General features: G+C 32.2%; 1 protein-coding gene across 1 annotated transcript in view; it reads right to left on the minus strand.

Moving 5' to 3' along the window:
* Positions 1–17,636, minus strand: part of LOC149417748 (C3 and PZP-like alpha-2-macroglobulin domain-containing protein 8) — a 445,592-nt gene that overhangs the window by 14,432 nt on the left and 413,524 nt on the right. The window lies entirely within an intron of this gene.

The raw sequence follows: 17,636 nt of genomic DNA on the forward strand, positions 1-17,636 counted from the left end.
GCAGAATGTCGTGGGTTCTAATCCCAGCGTGCACAAATATGTTTTTTTTTCGATTAATTTGTGTTATTTCACAAATTACTCATTTAAAATAATATGTAGTATATTTGCAGCACACGTGGAAGATACTCTCAGTATCGCCCTGTAGTACGACTACCATTCAGAATTGAAACTTTGCTTGAAATGGTTTTGGCCGTGTTTGATGATAAGATCTGAATAGCCAGGTACTTTTGCACCTTCCTCTTTCCCATGTCATTCCCCTCCTCGATAAATTCAGCCTCACAAAATACCCAAATTGAGGATGCCAGCCGGTTGAGAGCAGTTAGGACTCGTGTACGGTTTCGCATAAAAAAATACAATAGTAAAATTCTGACTGATTTTGTTACATATGTACATAAAATCTTCCGGAAAAATAAAAAAAATAAAAATGTTAAGCCTAGAGAAACAGTACAACGTTGCAGATAATAAGACGATTGTTATTTTTGTTATTGGTGGACAATTTGTGAACAGTTCGAAGAAGCACATCGAGAAAGGTTACTTCGTATATATTGTTCAAGAAATATATATAACAATATATTAATTGATATTAGGTTATCAGTTTGTCCACGAATGTTTTTTATTTCAGTTTTTAAAAATAGTTTTTTTTATATATATTTAACCATAGTCAATGATATCACTGTAAAGCTCGTAATCTTACTCCAAGCAAATGCAATGGTTATTAAAGATAAACCATACAATTTAAATGATCCCCCAAATATTCCAATGGGCATATATCATTAAGACCCCAAATTTATAATTAACTCGCATTGGCCCTACATAAATGTCCCATACGAGTAAACCTGATTACAGAAACACCGCTTTCAATACTTAATGGCGCCCACAATTACTGAACCTTTTTCTCTGCGACAAACTGTTTGCAGCGACCAAGCCCCGCAAACACCGCTACGCCCGGCCCCGCCACGGACCTCGAACCCAGGAGCATTATTCCCAAAAAGCAGCAGATGATGAATTATTCAACGCGGGACCTCATTTGTGGCGGCAAACAGGAGCGGGAGCCAGCGGGGCCTCGGGGAGGCATTAGGGCTAGGGTCTGGCCTGCATGGACCGAGGGTGACTTGCAGGGACTCATAATAATATATAGCCAGATATGGAGTGATTTGTTTTTGTTTTATCCGAAAATAAACTACGATGAGTCATGGAAGATTGATGGGAAAAGAATCTGAAAGTTTTTGTTTTGAGGATTGACAATAAATACTTGCTTATCCATCATCTAGTCGTGTACCTATTTTTATTTTTTTTATTTTTTCATCAGATACATTTAAAGCAGACATAACAGTAATAATATAGCATAATTAGAGCATATATTTAAAATGAGTAGGTACAAGTGTTATTACGTTTTGTTAGGTTGAATTTAGTTTCTAGCTAGGCAGATTGCCTGTTCTAAGGAACCAAATGTTTGTGAAATGCCAGATGTAATTTAATTTTTACTCTATTTTTAAATTAAGTAGACCTACCTTACCTACCTTATACCTTCATAGCGAATACGATGTTCTTCGTGGTGAATGGAAAAGGCTCTCAAATAGTAATCCGGAGGTCGTGGGTTAAAATCCCAGCACGCGCAAGTTAATTTTATTTGATTTATTTTTTATTTTTCACAATAAACACCATTAATTTGTTTATTGATTCAAAATAATATGCCTATAGTATATTTGCGGACTGTCCCCAAGTGGAATATACTTTCAGTATCGTCCCGATATAAAACCACCATTCAGAATTTGAAACGTTGCTCGAAATGACTTTAGCCGTGTTTGCGACCATACTTCCCTACTTCTCTACCTTCCTCTTCTCTATCTCCTTCTCTTACCCACTACCTTCAGCCTAACAACATACTCCGTTTGGGTAGAGGATGCAATAGTCTCACTGGCTACAGACAGATGGGAGTGGCTGGGACTCTTGAACGGTTGTCGCTTAAAAAAAGGAATGGTTTTATCTCAACTTACGAAGACCGGTGAAAAAACCCCGGATATTGAAAGAGTAAGATTTCGTGAATCACACCTCTTTTCTATAAACAAATATTGTCAACTTTCTTTAATGGGGCTGACACATTACGCTGTATGAATCATGGTTTGGCCTATTTCAGCATATTGCTCGCCACACAATCGCGACGAGCGAATATGACGAGCAAAATGCTTTAATAGGCTAAGCCACGAGAATAAACGGCGCTTGACGTAGGCTTAAACCATAATTGTATTATTTGTTGACAAATTAGAGAGATCTAAATGTAATAAAACCAATTAATAATAGTTTTAAATCACAGGTACAACCATGGATCGACAGCCAAAATTAGTTTCATTTTTTTAAAGTTCTATCTCATTACTGGACAAGCGCCTTCCTATTTCCGTGCTTACTTAAATGACAGGTGTTTAGGTATTTCGGTTAGTTCAGTATACTATTTTATGTCAGTAACTAGAAAAACATAATATAATTTTTTTTTTTCTTCTCGACAAATTTCATTTTCGGTCTAAGAACCATTAGGTTTTATGAGAGTATATTTAATTAACCCAACCAAAGTGAGAGTGTATATATAAAAACATTTGTCATTTTTTCGCTTACACAAAACCTTTCACTAAATAGTAAATAGCAAGTCTCAAATATGTAACAACATTATTGAAAAGTTAGGTAATATTATGTTTCTCTTTTCCGCTAAGCGGATGGCTAGTGGCTGGTATCTGGGGGAGACTGGGGTGGTTGGCGTCGACGTAGCGGCGTCTCTCCCGAGACATCGCGACGCCGACGCTCACAACCTCACCAGCCTTATCGTATTTACTTAAAGAGATAAGTAGATACTTTATCGTAAGACAGGACCGGGAAATCGATAAACTTTATACGTTTAGTATTTAATCTTCTATTCCATTTATTCCCCAACTTTATTGATGTTTTGAACTTATATCCAAAACTTATATTTTTACTTATATCTCTATACTTTTATTTTAATTTTATTTGTTGTATAGTTTTGATCTATTTTCTTTCTTTCCAATTAAAAATATATTTGTTATAGAAAGCTATTTCAACACAGATTACATAGCATTGCACTACCTCTGCATGTAGCCCTCAATAAAAGTATTATTATCATTAATTTTAACTTTTTTCTATTTTGTTTCTGTATAGTTATTATTATTTTATTATGTGTTGTTTAATTCTTATATATTATTTTACAATCTTTATTTTTACTTTGATTTATTTTTAATATGCACCTCTTGCACAATCTTTTAGACTAACTTTAATTATAATCCTACCGTTTTTTTTTATTAGAATTACTGTTTTTAATTTTATTTTTACTGTTATATATTTTTAGGTACAAAAATCTAATGTATTAACTTATATTACCCACGCACAGGCTGCGCCTTAGTGGGTTCCCTTTCCTATTATTATAAAACTTGTAATGTGAAATATATAAATTGGGAAAAATAAAGGAAATAAAAAAAAGAAAATAATAATGAAATGTAAAATGGTAAAATTTATTTTTGTTTTCACGACTCTTGAATAAAAATAATTTATCTACTGTTTCTTATATTATGGTCACTATTAAATATTCATAATATTTATTTACCTTAGATATTTGAAAAGCGTTTTATAACTAATAATTGAATGCCTGAGTGTTTTTTCGATTTTCTTGGATCAGGTAAAACTAATGTTTGTTTCTTAAAAACGTTTCTTAAATGTTCACTTTCTTAATTCAGAAGAATATAACCACTTGATTATATTAATTAATGGTTGTAAAATAAGTTGTCGAAATAATCAAATGCTTCAATCCTACAGAAAAATCAAACTCGTTGTGAAAAAATAGGTAAACTTAATTTGATAATTTGAGATCGTTCACAGCTTATGATTAATTGAGTTAACCCTCCATTAAATAATAGAAAATTACTGGAAATCAATGTTGACAAAATTGGGTCATTTGCATAAAAATATCTCTGAGCCCAACCAATTATTATAAATTGACAATTTATACGAAAGTTTAGTAAATTGTTAAACAACAAATGAACCAATACCGGACTAGTATGGGTGTGTACTATAAATGAAGAACATATTATGTTTTTTCCCTCTGTATTGTTCGAATTAGCGCTAAAACACGAAATATGCAGTAATAATTGTGAGAGCGTATTGCGCAATAAATTATATGAATGGACCTTTATTTTACCTCAGTTATTCAGATTGCGTTTTCAATGGAAAATTTGCTGTTTTATTCCCGTTTTATTGCCGAAAAATATGGGAAATATTTTCCGCGTTCGCGGCCTTTTACGCTTTTTTATATGACCCGTTTTTGCAAGCGGGTAATAATTATTGTGGGTTATAATATTTTGTAATTACGCTATTTTATATCGCACATACCACACCGTAAATAGACAATGTAAAAAAGGTTCAAATACTAGTAAAAAATCATGAAAGATTGACCTATCTATATAGTAGAAATATGTTAAGTTTAAAACGTTACCGATTTTTTACAAAGTTAGAGAGCACAATTATTGTGACATAGCATTATTGAATTATTAACAACTTATTGATATTATTGAAGGCTAACAATAATTACGATTAAGTATGAGAGAGGTATGGAATGTAAAAAAATATTAAAACTATAACCGACCGGCATTATTGATTCAATCAACTACAATGAGAGGCAGTTCAACTGGTAGAAGTAACGCAAAACAAACAATGGTAATCACTTTGTTACACAATTACAGTAAGACTTGATGAATGTCTGACAACGTAATGCCCTGTTAACAACCAATTAAATACACGATATTAATGGCGCTCAGCTATCAGATATTGAATATCGAAATCAATTAGCGGAACAAATACCGATGGTAATTGGTAAACAGTAAACAGTGAAAGTATGGAATTACGTACACCGATGGGGGTTCTGTCGGTAGAAAGTATAATGGATGACTACGAAGTAGAAAATACAAGTACGGAGGTTGATTGAAGTTGTAGGGGAGACCTGTCCAAAACCGTATAGCTATGGCAGAAGCTCTGTAGTTCAGTTATTAAAAATAAAATAAGTTTGATAGTAATTATTTTTATTAATAAATTTAATAAGGAACAAAACATAATATAAACATTTTGAAAATCTTATTCGTAAATGTATTTTAAAAAAAAAAACAAAACCTCTAATTTTTCCGGTTTTGCCCCGGGGGGTGGGTAAAACCGTATACCATATACAGTTTCTCAGTTTTGTTGAAATTATGCACTATTTTGTTGGATTCCGCCAACTCGAATGCTAAGCTTCGAAGATCTTTGTAAGTTATCCCAAATAGGCGACGTTCCATTGTAAGAACGTGATCAACGAGTGATTTCGGCACTCCGTAGATTTCTGATGCTTTTAGGTAACCCATAGTTCCTGGGACGACACTCTTAATGGCTTTCCTAATTTTTTTCCGTATTCTAGTCTTGGCTGGTAGTTTTTCTTCGGTAATTACGAGGCAAGATGATCACATCTGTAAACACATTAAAAAATGCTTCAACGAAAATACTCCGGGTCAAGATCGTATACTGGCCGGTTTTACCCCGTACGGTTGTGCCCGAGAAATTTCTATTCACACATTCTTTCACAAATGTTAAACTTTTAACGAAAATACCCAAATGTTTTTTTAATCAAAATTAAAATATACATAATAATATACATAATACAGATATGTTGTTATATAGGAAAAAATTACATTTACTTTTCTCACAAAATTATCCGATTGCCCAAGTAAGCGAACAAAGATTAGCAGACCAAAAGCGAGCTATTTTCAAAAAATAATTTAATTTCTGTAGTCACATTAGAACAGATTAAAAGAGAAGAAGCAGATAGATTGCAAAGGGGAAATAATTTAGAACAAATTAACACAAGTAACAATGTCATATCAGATGCATTGAATGTAGATAGTTTGGATAATATTCTAGTCGAAATGTCCAATGATATTACAGTAGATTCAAATAACTTAGCCGTTATTTATAATCTTAGGGAAATCAACATTGCAAATTTAAACTTTGTTGATGAAAATGTAGTAGAATTAGCTAACTTACTTCATAATAATATAAACAGATATATAGATGTAGAGCCAACAGTTAGACCAAAATTACCGAAATTGCATACGTCAAAGAAATTATCTAAATTAATTTTTGAATTAAATAACATAATTTTACCAAAAATCATATTTGACGAAATTAGTTTTTTAGATCTTCATACAATAGTATACGCTAGTGCGATTACTGTTTGTAATAAGTTAGGAATTAAATTATCATCCTCTGACGATAGATCATATAGTTATAGTAAACCAGAATGGCAGATCAGATTAGAAAATGATGTAGTATTTTTAAGAAGTAACATAGCTAGAGTAATAGAATATAAAAATGGAAATAGAAGTAGGAAAATTTTGAGACATGTAGATGAAATTGGTAGAAAATTTGGTTATAACATTGATAGTCATAATAATGAAAATATAATCAATGATTTATTGGATTTATTAAAACAAAAATTAGGCGTAAAAGCTAGTAGATTAAAAAGATATAATTATACGTATAATAAAAAAAATAATAATAGATTATTTCAGAAAAATGAAAAAATATTTTATTCCAAACTTGACGATAAACAAAATATTATTTCGAATAATAATATTCCGTTACCATCTGAATCAGATATGCGCGATTTTTGGACTAAAATTTGGAGTAAAGATATAAAACATAACGAGTCAACTCCATGGATAGAAAATGAAGAACTCAATTTTTCAGGTATTGAACAAATGAGTTTTTCTAATATATCGGTTGAATTGTTAACCAAAATTATTAAAAATACTCATAATTGGAAAGCCACGGGTTGCGATTGGATACATAATTTTTGGTACAAACGTCTGACTACTTTACATCCTCTTTTGGCAAAAAATCTTTCAAAATTTGTCAGTCAACCTCAAAATTTTCCAAATTTTCTAACTAAGGGTATTACTTATATGTTACCCAAAAGCGAAAATATTAATAATCCTTCTCAGTACAGACCCATTACATGTTTACCGACAATATACAAAATTTTAACCTCTTGTTTAACAGATTTAATATATACTCATTTAGATGAAAGAAATATTTTATCTGAACAACAAAAAGGTTGTCGCAGAAAACATATGGGATGTAAAGAACAATTAGTTATCGATTCTGTAATTCTAAAACAGATTCAAACTCGAAAACGTAATTTACATACTTGCTATATAGACTACCAAAAGGCTTTCGATAGTGTCCCGCACTCGTGGCTGATCAAAGTATTAAAAATATATAAAATTAACCCCATTATTATTAGCTTTTTGGAAAATATTATGTCCTTTTGGAATACCAATTTACTTATCAATTTAAAAGGTAAGAAAATAGTAATACCGGGCATTTCAATTAAAAGAGGGATTTTTCAAGGAGACTCATTGAGTCCTCTTTGGTTTTGCTTAGCATTGAATCCTCTATCTAAAATGTTAATTAAAAGCAAGTTTGGAATAAAAGTTAAGGGTAATACAAGGGAGAGTAGTACAATTTCGCATTTATTATTTATGGATGATATAAAATTATTTTCGAATTCTGAACAAAATTTAGAGAAAATGATCGAGGTAGTTAAAAACTTTTCAGATGATATCAAAATGACATTTGGTTTAGATAAATGTAGAACGATCCATATAGAGAAAGGCAAAATTGTAGATGGGGACGAGAGTATATTTAGAAATTTCCAAATTACTAGTGTGAAAAGGGATGAGGTTTATAAGTATTTAGGATACCCACAATCAAATAGATTAGACCATAGTAGTATTAAAAATGATATTAGGATTAAATTTCAAACTAGGATAAGGAAAATTTTAAAATGCAATCTATCTGCTAAAAATTTAGTAAAAGCAATAAATACTTGGGCAATACCTCTATTAACGTACTCATTTGGCATAATTAAATGGTCTAATACAGATTTAGATAACTTAGAAAGATTAATTAGAACTACGCTAACAAAGTTTAATTGCCACCATCCAAATTCAGCTATAGAACGAGTTAATTTACCTAGAAATTTAGGAGGTAGAGGTATAGTCAAAATAACTTCTTTGAAACATAATCAGGTAGAAATGCTAAGAACTTTTTTCCATAGGAAAGCTCATAGCTCAGAAATGCACAAAATAATTTGCAAGGCAGATAGAAATATTACACCTTTAAATTTATACGATGAGAATGCCAACATTTTTATAAATCCCAACCAGGAATTATTAGATTCCTGGTCAAATAAAATTTTACACGCAAAACACTTCAATTATCTCAACCAAACGTATGTTGACAAAATTAAGTCAAACAAATGGTTGAGTATTGGAGAGTTGAGCGCAGAAATAGAAGAATTTATGCTTGCAATTCAGGAAAGAGTCATTAACCCTTTCGTCCCGGAAAGAAAAAAATCACATTGGATCCGAAGCGGGGTCACTCAGTCCCCCAATTTGTTTTGCTTATTAAAAGGTGTTAATGACATAATTCGATGAAATTTGTTTTGGTTATAATTAGAGGGAAGTATATATTACATATTTCAGTAGTCATTATCAAAATCGTTTCATAAATAAAGTCATAATTAATGTTCTAATGAATTTAGACCATAACGCATATGTTTTCAAAGAAAACGGAGAAGGCGGGTACGTAGCAAGCATCGCGCCTCGTTTCCGAATCTCGACTGCCGATTGGCGATTAAGCGTCGACGTGGGTGGCTAGTTTCTTGCATAGGGTGGTCTGTAAATGATGGATATGTATTTTTTACTTTTATAGTTTATGAAAACTACTACGTACTACTAAACTAGGTACGGATGTTAAATATTTTGAAACAAATGTTGTATGTTGATATTTAATGTAGGTATTAAATTATTTTATTTCTACAATTATTCTTATTATTATTATGTATCTTTTCTCGGGAGATTTTTCAATGTGGATGAGTGTTTCAAGCTAATAATTATTGCTTATAAATAAATTTTACCCTTTGTGCTATGAAAAAAAATTCTTGTCTTAAACATTAGTTTACAAAAAAAAAAATAATTAATATCTTATTTCTGATTGTTTTTATTATAATTTCATTTAGAGTATCATCTAGCATCGTGCCGCAGTTAACCTGTAATCATAAATGATGCGTTTGCTTGAATAGGTATATATTGAGTTTATAGTTTTTCACTGATCCATTTATGTAGGTATGTTTTACATTTTTAACGGTGAATGGTTTTGTTTTGTAATGTTTTATCAAATAAAATTGTAAAAAATAAGGTATTTTTAATAACTTCAAATTGTTAAAAATAAGGTATTTTTAAAGTATTGAAATCCAATCTTGAAATAAATATTTTTTTATTGTAGCCTGAGAATTCCCCGTTTTTGATAAACAATATTTATGAGAGATCTGGAAACGGTATTTATAAACTCGTAATAGGATACATATGAGAAACCGGAGAATTTCTCTCTTTTTCTTAGTAATGACGGCCCCCATGGTCAAATGGTTGAGATTCTGGGTCGCGGGTTCAAAATCCCAGCAAGCGCAAATTAATTCAATAATTATGTGATATTTCATAAATAATTCATAAAATATAATGCATTTAATATAATATATTTTCCGCACGGCCAAGGATGGGAAATGCGTTCAGTATTGCCCTGAACAAAAACCACCATTTAGAATAGAAACGTCATCATACTAGGAGGCTATCTCTTTTATGGTGACCATTTATAGGGATTGATTAAATAAACTGAAAATTGCAAAATTATAATAGAAAATAGAAAAAGACATTCGTAATATAAAACATAATTTTAATATAATTTTAAAATATCTTACACACATAATATCGTAGTAAAATGAAGAAATTTACAAAAAGACAAAAAACACACCTCAAAATATTATATTTTTACAAAAATACACCTCAACATTTTGGAAACACATAAGGTAGGTACCTACTTTATAATAAATGAGTTTTATGAAACAAACATTAGATATTAGCAAAAATTATTACACATATAGTATAATGAACATACCTATTACTGGTAAACAAGACATGTCGATCATCCAGTTGATTAGTCAGACATCTCTAAATACAAAGTTTTGAGATAATGAGGAAAGCAATGTTCGAATGCTCGCCATAAACCAAATATTATTTACATGTGTCTGTATTTTATAAATTAAATATGCTATAAAAAAATAACACCGGGAAGTATAACGGTTCGGTACATTAGTACGACATTTTTAAATTTTCTACAAATAACCCAGAAAACATATATTTTGTTTGTTTTTTCATTTTACATATAACTGTATACTCAACTCAAATTCCGATTCTTCGGAGATGTCTGACTAATCAACTGGACGATCGTTATATTTACATATTATACACAAATCGCGTGATGAAAATCACAACTTGAAATGTAAGATATTTACTCTTTATCGTATTATTACAAAGAATTTTTTTTCTTGAGCAAGTGGAATGTAACATATACACACGGCACGAGTTCCCAAAATTGAAGATGAAATAAACGAAAATTATAACCTAGCTAGAAGACAATAACTTTTTAAATAAAAATTCACAATTTAGAAAAACACACACAACACGATGAAAGTTAAACCCAAACAACATGGAATAAAATCAGCATTATTAAATAGCGAATAATTCTGTCAGCTATTAATTTTGGTACATACATATCCCAAACTTTAATTTATTGGTAAATCGAATAAATATACTCCAGAATAAATTGTATGAAAAAATGAAATGCAAAGTGATTACCAAGAAATAATCTAATCTAAAATTGGGATCATATTTATAAAAGAAGACAAAACAAAAACAAGCTGACGTTAACAACACAATTTTTGCGTAATTTGATGGAAAAACATAAAATATAATGTTATAAGAAGGTACAGTAACTATTGGATATTATGTCCGGTTTTTGACAACATTTCACTTGTAAGATATTATAGCGTAATGACTCCTGGATATATACTTATTGCACAAGACTGCAAAAGTGAACTAGATGTTCTGGAAAACATTGTAAAATTGATATCAAGTTATCAATAAACAATCGCATAAATTAACAATTTCCAAATGACCACTATGCTTTGAGCAATTGAAACCTTTATACATAAATTTAAATGGAAAATGAGAAAAGTGCACCACGTCTAAAACAGTAGAGGGACTTCTTATAAAAAAGTGATAAACAGAGAAATGATTAAAAGCACAAAAGATATGGTCGAAAAATGTTTGTTTTCTTATAGAAAAATATGTTGTTCATTTACCAAATGTTAGTAAGTGACTACATGCACTATCATGAATGCTTTAATTATTTAAAATACACGTAATTTATTATTAAAAACTATAATATTAATATGAAATAAACAAAACGGATTTTTATGCAAAATATTTTCCAACGTGATCATTTTAAAAATGAAACAATTCGACTGAGAATACACCAAGATAACACAAACAACCAGTACACTAATTGAGTTTGTGTAATCAAATGAACGTGAACAAATTCTAAAATACTAGACAAACCTAAAATTGCAGATCATGGCACCATTAGTATAGTGATGACTTGAAAAGAAACAGCAAAAATACTAGAAAAAGTGAATAATAGAAGAAATTTCTAAAGGTCGGATATGCTTATTACAAAAATGACAGATTGTTTGTTAATTTTAAAGTTCTATGAAATTTCTATTCAAGTTCTGTTATGATATCAGTATAGGCCAGGTACTTCACAGAACTGAAATAATATCGGAACTTGAATAGAACTTTCGCAGAACCTGAAAATTAACATCAAAATTTGATGAATTGTTTAAAATCTGTCAAAAGATCCGTCCTAAGCAACTTTTATTATTTTAACAACATTCATTATTGGCATTGTCCTTGATAGTTTTACAGTTAGTACAAAAATTTTCTTGGACCCTGTGCAGAACACAAATAGATTTCCTGCAAGTATAACAACACAGCTTAGTTTTTCTATCAATGTTGCGCGGGCAAAGATAACACCGTCTTCGTATTGCCTTGGTAGGTAAAACTTGTACTTCATTTAATACAATATCGTCGCTTGTGCTCGGCATAACTTTTTCAAATAATTCGAAGCCGTATTGCTGCGCTTTGTGAAATTTTACACCGCTTTCTTTTCTACTTTTAATGTTGTTTTTCACTAAGTCCATGGCCAACTCCCTGATAAAGATTTTTCGTCTGCTTCGGTCATTTGAATGCCATTCTGGATATTTAGTGATCCAAATAACATAAGCATTCAAGGCAGCCATATCTAAAATCTCCATGAAAATACGAAATGGCCACCTTCTTGTCGACCTAACGCAGGAATATTCCCTTGTCATTTTGTCCCCGGTGTCTACAGCCCCCTTTGTTGAGTTGTAATGTAATATTATATCTGGCTTTTTTGACTCTGACGCTGATGAAATTTTGTCGTCGTGGAATTCGGTTGAAAGAAGAGCCACTGCACTCTTCTTTTTCGGCACATAAGAAACAATTGTAAGTGCATCGGTAAAACCAAAAAGGCTTGTATGTAATTCCCTTTGCGGAGAAGGTAAAAATTCTTTTGGAATTTCTCTTTTATTCGACCTCAATGTACCAGTCAGCGTCAAATTATTATCCAATAATTTATTGGCAAGAGGTATTGACGTGAAAAAGTTGTCTGTCGTAACACCTCTTCCAGAACCGTAATATGGTGCTACTAAGTCAGTTACGACTCGTAACCCCTGATTTACTTCTCGGGCATTGCCAATTTTGCCCGTGTATACTTGAGTATTTAAAATATAGGCTGTTTTGGCATCAGCTGCCACCCATATTTTAATTCCGTATCGTCCAGGTTTGCTTTTCATGTATACACGGAAAGGACATGATCCCCGGTACGTCGCCAAACGTTCGTCTACGGTGATGTGGGAATCCGGGGAGTAATTTCTAGTGCAAGCTGCGTTAAAATTTTCATAAATTGATTTTATCGCCTCCAGTTTTGTCCCACTTTGTGCGATTCTTTCGTGCCTAGTCACTCTATCATCAAATCGTAGAGTACTAAATAAGAATGCAAATCTATCTCTAGACATAGCTGCTGTATAAAAAAATTGCCTAAATAGATCATTCGTTGTCCACAACTCTTTCAACTGCATCTTTCTGCAACGGTTTCTCCCAGCAGCAAGCAATATGCCGATAAAGGATTTAATTTCATCCGTAGAAATTGATGCATCATCGGCTGTGCCCTTGTTTTCCCTCACACAAAAACGTTGGGTTTCAGTAACTATTTCTTTGAGAATATCGTCAGTAATAAACAATGAAAATGCGTCTCCAATAGATGAAATATTTTTGCTTTCATTTGTCAGGCCAGGACGAGAGTAAACAATATTGTGTTGCCTACTACGGGATTGTGTCGGAGGAACGGAACTCCACTTAAATCCAGATTTGGAAGTAAAAGATTTTTCTTCCGTTTCATCAGTAATCTTTTCGGCATCTTCGTCAGAGGTGTCGGATTCACTTTCAGAAGAACTTTCAAAAGAAACATGATCTTCAATGTCCGATGTGTTTTGAATGTTTTCAAATTCAAAATCACTGTTTGACTCATCACTACCAGAGTCTTTCTCTAATAACGCTCGCACCTGCTCAGCGTTTAAAAATTTTTTGGGCATTTTTTTAGAATTGTGTAAATTTAAAAAGTAAGTAGGTAAACTTGATATCGTAACTGAATCTGCAATCAGAGCCTGCAATCTGTAATCAGAAAAAAGTAATTATGTAGCATCAACCCACTTACTTTTCAATAATAACTAACTAAATATCTAATCATCACGTCGTTTCCCGCAGGGGTACCTAGGCAGAGAGGACAGACCGCCAAAAACTCGGTCTTGGTACACACTCTTTGCCTCATTCACATTCATATATCGTCTCATATATATATATATATATGAGACGATATATGAATATATATATACAGTCAAACTTGGTTATAGCGAGCACAAAAAACTAAATTTTCTCCTTAGAGCGATTACTCGTTTTATCCAAAATAGGTTTTCTAAAAGTCGTAAGTACCTACCTACCTGCCCCTACTATTAATATATGTGTAGTGTATTAGAAAACAACACTTTTATTCATAAAATTTATAATCAATGATTGTTTTTAATTTTTCGTTTTCCCGCTCCACAATTCCTTTCTCAAAACAATCAACACATTATAACTACCTTCACCTGGTTCGAGGCTTCCAAGAAAAATAACATTAAATTGCCAGTCGTAATATAATCAATAGCATGGGCATATTGTAATTTTACTCATTGCACTTACATCAGCCTTGCATTCTTTGCAGATTTCCACATTTCTCATACGATCAAATATGGTTTTACCACACATACTCCTCAGGGATCTCATATCAACAGCATTCAGTCTACTTTCATCATCATCATCTGCCAGTTCCATGCCTCACTGCCATACATCAGGGTAGGTACAAGCATTCCACTGTGGACTACTAGCTTCGCTTCTTTAGACAGCTTTTTGTTGGCGCCAACGGAATTCAGTCCTCCATTAATGGAGTTACCTGCATTTACCCATCTTTCAATATCTCTATCAGCCTTCCCATCTGAGATTGATATTCTCAAAATATCTCAAATCGAAAATTTATGCATCCAAAAAATAACCATGGGTGCCTTCCGTTGATTATGTGTTTACATTTTTATGTTTTTAATGATCTATCAAATAACGAAGATAAAATAAAATAAATAACAAAAACATCTTGAAATTATTATTTCACATAAAGAAAAGAATTAAATGATACCTTTTTGTTAATTATAATTAATGTAAGACTAAATTTAACGCTTCTTGAGGTGAATTTTCACAAAAACGGCGCTATTTAAATCATATGGTCATATTCTAATGCGTGAAAAACTAGTAGGTACTATTAGTACTACTAGTAGTACGATTATTCTATAAATTGTATGGTTTGAGCAATGGAATACATAATGTTTACATGAAAATAAATTTAGAATTAATATAATAATTTTTATCATAAAATAAAAGAATATGGGAACCAAATGAACATTTTGAGTAAAAGCGCAAAAACAAGCTGCAATAATATGCAGTTATAATAATAATACACCGAGAAATTTTGACACTGATACCATCAATAAAAGCAAACTATTAAAATGCAATATTTTAATATTGTGGAGAATAAATAATGTTTATGAATGTAAGTAAGTCCAAAGTCATGGTATTTGAAAGAGAGAGTATGAAAACAGTGTGCAATATAGTTGTGAATGATGAATACTTGGAGCAAGTGGATGAGTTTGTGTATTTGGGAAGTATGTTTACGAGAGATGGGAAGGCTGATAGGGATATTGAAAGAAGGGTGAATGCAGGTAACTCCATAAATGGTGGGTTAAATGCCGTAGGCGCCAACAAAAAGCTGTCCAAAGAAGCAAAGCTGGCAGTCCACAATGGAGTGCTGGTACCTACCCTGATGTATGGCAGTGAAGCATGGAACTGGCAGAGGAAGGATGAAAGTAGGCTGAATGCTGTAGAGATGAGATCCCTGAGGCGTACGTGTGGTAAAACCATGTATGATCGTGTGAGTAATGTGGATATCCGCAAAGAATGCAAGGCTGATGTGAGCGTAATGAGTAAAATTAAGAAAGGGACCCTCAGATGGTTTGGGCATGTAGAGCGAATGAATGAAGAAAGGAGCGTAAGGAGAATATATGACGCAAGTGTGAATGGTGTAAGAAGTAGGGGACGCCCGAGGAAGACATGGCACGATCAAGTGAATCAGATACTTGAGTCGGGTCATGTCAAGAGTCAGAAAAATAGAAGAGTATGTATGAGACGATGTATGAATGTGAATGAGGCAAAGAGTGTGTGCCAAGACCGAGTTGTTTGGCGGTCCGTCCTCTCTGCCTACCCCTGCGGGGAAACGGCGTGATGGTTAGTTAGTTAGTTAACACCCCTGAAACATATACTTTTATACGCCATTGCATAAGATAAATGTACTTACCAATCTGAAGACGCCCGTAGCACTGTGAAACTGGTCCGTTCCCAAAGAGAATTATTTAACACCAAAACACAAGTTAGCAATAACCGAAAACACTATTTATTCGCTGCAGTCTTCAATCATACTGTACTTTAAACTTTTGAGCAAGTTCTATCTTCCAAATTCCAACAAATTTAAAAAAATAATTGTCTCTTTCTGGTCTATTTGTATTTCATACGACAAACAGAGACGGATGCAATTTTAATTGTGTTCCTAAAATGTGTTGCTCATAGAATGTATAAGGACACCTGCGCCGGATGTTACCCAGACGAAATGGTCTGGGACCGCCAAGTGAATATCTTAGTATTTCAAAAGGACATATGAGAAGCGCTGTGTCACCGATTCGGATTAAGTCCTTTTCATTAATAACTAAGAAATTACTTACTATCCCTTAAAAATTGTCCAGTTACCGCCTCTCCCATTTCAATTCCGGTCAATCATTAGGTAAAGCAAAATGGTAAAGTGATAATAAGAATACTAGCGTGACTCAATTATAACGGTGTAGCCCTTTTTATTACAATGCAAAATTTATCTTTCGGCTACCGGCTTCGGCAGGATCTTCGTCCAGTTCGTGGAAACGTTTATAAAGTCCCGCCCCGTAAAAAATATTCTATCAGATTTAGATGTAATTTATTTAATATCTTAAAAAGTAGTAATGCGATATAAATTTTTTAAATGCAGATCGATAGCTGAATAGTTTTTCTAAGATTACCTAAATTATTTGTTATATGGTGTAAAAAACCATCTAGATACAGCTTAAAACTCTAGTTAGTGTAGAATTATAACCCCGGTCCGGGGTGGAAGTGTTAATACTAAAAATTATAGAAAGCATATAATCAAAGATACAAATCAAATTGATGATTTGTGTAGAAAATGTTTGGCCTTTCCGGAAACTATAGAACATATTATATCGGGATGTTCTATATTAGCACCGTCCGAGTATACATTTAGGCACAATCAAGTTTTAAAAATAATTCACCAAAATTTGGTAATTAAACATAACTTGATTGACTGCCGTAATGTAGTACCATATTATGAATACGAACCAAATTCATTTTTAGAAAACGAATTTTATAAAATATATTATGATAAAACTATACTAACAGACCGAGCGATTAGTCATAATAGACCCGATATAGTTTTACATGACAAAATTAAAAAAATTACTTATATCATTGATGTTGCTATTCCAAATTCCTGTAATATTCAAAAATCTGTTAGTGAAAAAATAAGAAAATACACAGATTTAGGAAATGAAATAAAAAGAATTTGGCATTCTCAGACTATAAAAATATTACCATTCGTTATTTCGGCTACTGGCATTATACCTAGCTCTCTAATTAAAAATTTAGGCGTATTAGATCTATCAAAAAAATTATATATAAAGATGCAAAAGTCGGTCATTTTGAATACATGTAGGATAACAAAAGATTTTTTAAATATTTATGTTGAGGGATCAGTAGGATTTATAGGCCCTGTTAGAAGTTCTACCGAGCCGAACCCTCTGATATGAAAATATCTGGAGACGGTGAATTTTTTTTCCCATTTGATATCTGGTGATTTGACGTGTTGTTGTTCTTGTATTGTTTTGTATTTATTTT

The sequence above is a fragment of the Hesperophylax consimilis genome, chromosome 14 (assembly GCF_061612785.1).
Source record: "Hesperophylax consimilis isolate HC1 chromosome 14, BYU_Hcon_1.0, whole genome shotgun sequence".
NCBI lineage: Eukaryota > Metazoa > Arthropoda > Insecta > Trichoptera > Limnephilidae > Hesperophylax > Hesperophylax consimilis.